The sequence below is a fragment of the Diaphorina citri genome, unplaced genomic scaffold, assembly GCF_000475195.1.
Source record: "Diaphorina citri unplaced genomic scaffold, Diaci psyllid genome assembly version 1.1 scaffold1640, whole genome shotgun sequence".
Lineage (NCBI taxonomy): Eukaryota > Metazoa > Arthropoda > Insecta > Hemiptera > Psyllidae > Diaphorina > Diaphorina citri.
The window spans coordinates 48,856-52,884 of NW_007379066.1; the positions used below are offsets into that span (position 1 = coordinate 48,856).

The 4,029-nt window shown below is 38.2% G+C and overlaps 1 long non-coding RNA gene across 1 annotated transcript in view; it reads right to left on the minus strand.

Moving 5' to 3' along the window:
• Positions 1-2,583, minus strand: part of LOC113470509 — a 13,937-nt gene extending 11,354 nt beyond the window's left edge. Inside the window, exon 1 of the long non-coding RNA XR_003393544.1 lies at positions 2,571-2,583. This is a non-coding gene — a long non-coding RNA (uncharacterized LOC113470509). The remainder of the gene's footprint in view (positions 1-2,570) is intronic.
• Between the last annotated feature and the right edge of the window lie 1,446 nt (positions 2,584-4,029).

Below are 4,029 nucleotides of genomic sequence, written 5' to 3' on the forward strand. Positions count from 1 at the left end.
GGTCATTTTCGTTTGAATTTCAGAATAAGATAGGTAACTCTGTAAATTGTTGTAATTGTAAATTGTGCATAATGTGTGTTAACAGCATAATAAATTAATAAATATTAAATATTAAACTCTTAAGGTGTAGATTACGGGAAAAACGGCTTTTAAAAAAATCCCATTTTAAATTTAAACCCTTTATGAATAGAGCTGCACTTTGACTCAGCTGAGAATCGAACCCTGGAGCTTCGGTGTGATTGGTTTTAGTTTAGACCTTTTGAGGTAGGTGCCTTACTAAATTTTCCGTAATACCATATTGGTATTAACTTCATTTGAAACAATATTCCAAAGACAGGATGTGGAACATAATGAACTATTGTACTGAAACTGTGGCATGGGAGGCTTTTAATAGAAAAGGGGATATGGAGGGAAAATGAGTGGAGGAGAAGAATGAGGAAGAGAGAAAGAGGAGGAGGAGGAGAAGAGAAAGAAGAGAAGTCAAAGGACAAGAAGGACGAGGAGAAGAACGAGGAGAAGAAAGAGAAGGAGGATAAGGAGATGGTACAGCAGATGGATGAGAAAAAGGAGTACCTATGAGGAAGAGGAGAAGAAAAAGAAGAGAAGGAGGAGGAGGTGGAGGAGGAGATAAAGGAAGAGGAGGGTTTTTGATGAAAATTTCGTTTCTGTAAACATTTTCTAAATATTTTCGTTCCCCCTCCCCCACCCTCTTCTCATCCAATTTTTGCAAATTTTGTCTCCTCACTCAGGGGAAAAGGGATTCCCTTTTCTCCCTCTCTCACCCTTTTTATCATTACCCTCTCATTTTATGTCCGTCTATCCTTCCTTCTCCCTCCCTCTCTCCTTCCCTTTATTCTTACCTCCTCCTCTATCTCTCTCTCTCTCTATTGTTCTCTGTCCCTCTTGCACTCAATTTCTTCTTCTCTCTCCCTCTCTTTTCTTTCCCACTTCCCTTATTCTCCCTCCCTCTCTCCTATGAAAACAGGCGAGGGAAATATTTTGGCAATCTTCTGTTTTGGGCATTTAAATTCTAATCAAGCAAAGACCCTTGAGCCTCAAAATATGGTGGTTTTCAACATTCAAGACCTTCCTTTGTCCACACTACACCCAAATGTCCTTTTACCCCTCTCAGCCCTATACTGTCTTTTTTGTAAACATTTCGACTTCTTTATTCACGACGACAGTTACGACTTACCGAACATAACTTTACGACTTTTTTAGGTAGCTATACGTATAACTATCAAAAATACCAATAAAGTAAGAGAACAAGAAGACAATACCTATACGTATAACGTATAACTATCAAAAATACCAATAAAGTAAGAGAACAAGAAGACAATACCTATACGTATAACTATCAAAAATACCAATAAAGTAAGAGAACAAGAAGACAAGCAATTGGAAGAGAGATATGAAGAGAAAAAGAAATTGGAGAGAAGTGAAGAGGAAAAGGAGAAAGACCATGGACAAAGTTTCACACAACTTATGACCGTTCGGTAACGACAGTATAGGGCTGAGAGGGGTAAAAGGACATTTGAGTGTAGTGTGGACAAAGGAAGGTCTGGAATGTTGAAAACCACCATATTTTGAGGCTCAAGGGTATTTTCTTGATTAGAATTTAAATGCCCAAAACAGAAGATTGCCAAAATATTTCCCTCACCTGTTTTCATAGGAGAGAGAATTAGGGAAGTGGGAACGAAAAGAGAGGGAGAGAGAAGAAGAAATTGAGTGCAAGAGGGAAAGAAAACAATAGAGAGGGAGAGACAGAGGAGAAGGTAAGAATAAAGGGAAGGAGAGAGGGAGGGAGAAGGAAGGATAGACGGACATAAAATGAGAGGGTAATGATAAAAAGGGTGAGAGACAACGGTATGAGCTAGAGACTTGAAATTTGGTATATAGTTCACAAATGTGACAAGGATGCAACTCAAAACGTTTGGTTGAGATAGGTGCTGCTGTTGGCGGTATTTTGACCGCTTTTTGACGGTTTTTGACCGTTTTTTTGGCGGTTTTCAGCTATACCGACTAAACGGTTAGAGATATTGTAAAAAGTTGGCTATGAGAACAAGAACACCCAAAATAAGCATCATTCCATAGGATAAGAAAAGTTGTGTGATGTTCACACCAGATTTTTTGTTGTTCTTCTACTTGTTGTTTTCTTCTTTTTACTTTTTTCTCCGTTTCTTCCTCCTTTTTCTCAGCTCCCTTTTTCCTTTTTATCTTTCCCCTCCTTATTCTCATTTTCCTCTGTCTTTTACGCCTTATTCTTTTGTGCTCTCCTTCTTTAATATTATTATTAATATTATTCATTTTCATTTTTCCTCTTTCCTCTTCTCTAAGCAATTTAGAAAGATACCTAATGTTTTCTCAGAATTCTGTATGCCAAAGCCTCGCTTTTGACCTTTCCGGTAAAAAATCATAAGGCCTTTGAAAGTAGCCCGAAACTTTCAAACCCCAGGTAGGTACTTTACTAACTAACCTTTTTTTTTCGAATGAGGCGCTTTAACATGTTAATTAATGTCGTTCGCGCCGACTAACTAACCTTAAAAAAATGATTAAAAAATTTAAAATACCTACCTACCTACAGGCCAACAAAAATTTCGTGTGTGCTCCTTTGATTTTTTATTTACTTAGGTACCTACCTGTATTGTTACAATTTTTAATTAGTTGTACTCTTTTCTTCTCCTCTCTTTCTTTACTGGGTGAATAAAAAAAAAGTGATAACAATTTAATTTTATTTATGACAATTTTTTATCTTTTTTCTTCGCAATATTGGAAAACCACTAAAATATCCTAACTTGAGAACAAGTCTCAGTAAATTTCTCAGGGAAAATTTCTCTTCTCCCTCCTAGTCGATAAATTTCCCTCGCCTCCCTACAAGAAAGCTGTCCATTTTGCCTTAATGGGACATGTGGGAATTCGGGTGGGATTGAAATACGGTCCCTATCTAACTCGGCTCCCAACTAAATTGAGTTGTGTTTCTCCAATGAAATAATGATCCTGTGTCAATTTGGAAAAGAGACGAGAGAGAGAGAGAGAGAGAGAGGGAGAAAGAGAGAGAGAGAGAAAGAGAGAGAGAGAGGGAGAAAGAGAGAGAGAGGGAGAAAGAGAGAGAGAGAAAGAGAGAGAGAGAGAGAGAAAGAGAGAGAGAAAAAGAAGACGAAGAAAAAGAAAGAATGTGTGTATGAGAGAAAGAGAGAGGGAGAAAGAGGAAGGGAGAAAGAGAGAGAAGAAAAATTGGTACGAGGAAAGAAATTGTATTCTCATAAATTATGTTCCTGTGGATAAATTGATCAAGAGAGAGAGAGAGAGAGTGGGGAATAGTAGAACAGAATAGAGTAAGGTGAAGGGGATATTATAAAGAATGTAGGGTAGGGTGGGGGCATATTGGAATCCCCAAAGCGGGAAGAATGGAGACCAAAGTACCCCGCTTTCCTGTAAAATGGTTTAATTGAGGTTGTTCTCTCTAGTTTGACCCCATTACACAAAATTGTATTGGGAATGAGAAAATTACTTTTCTCCATTATTCTCTCTCTAGGAGAGTTCATAGCCCTCCTTCTTCTCCCCTCTTTCCTTTCTCCTCTCTCATCGTTCTCTCCCTCCTCCTCCTCCTTTTCTTTCTTTCTCTCCTCCTTCTCCTCCTCCCCTTTAGCTGTTTTCTCAGTGTGGAGCTTTGTGAGGAGAAAAAAGTTGTCGGATTTTTATAGAAGAATAAGAAGAAGGACAGAGGAAGAGGAGAAAGAGAAAGAGGAGAAGAGGAAGAAGGAGTAGAAAAAGAAGAATGATGAGAGAAAATGGAGAAAGGAGAAGAAGAAGGAGTGAGAGAAATAGGTATCAAAATTCTTTATTGATGATGATCGAAATTCTGTAGTGTATTGTCGAAACGTGGTGATATGTTGCATCAGGTATTTTCTGACGAAAATATCTTTTACAGGGTGCGTCCTTTAAATGTTGATTTACACAACTTTAGACAAAAGTACCCTGGTGGGTCTTCTGAAGGCCCCATTGGGATTAAAATCGGACTTACCTACC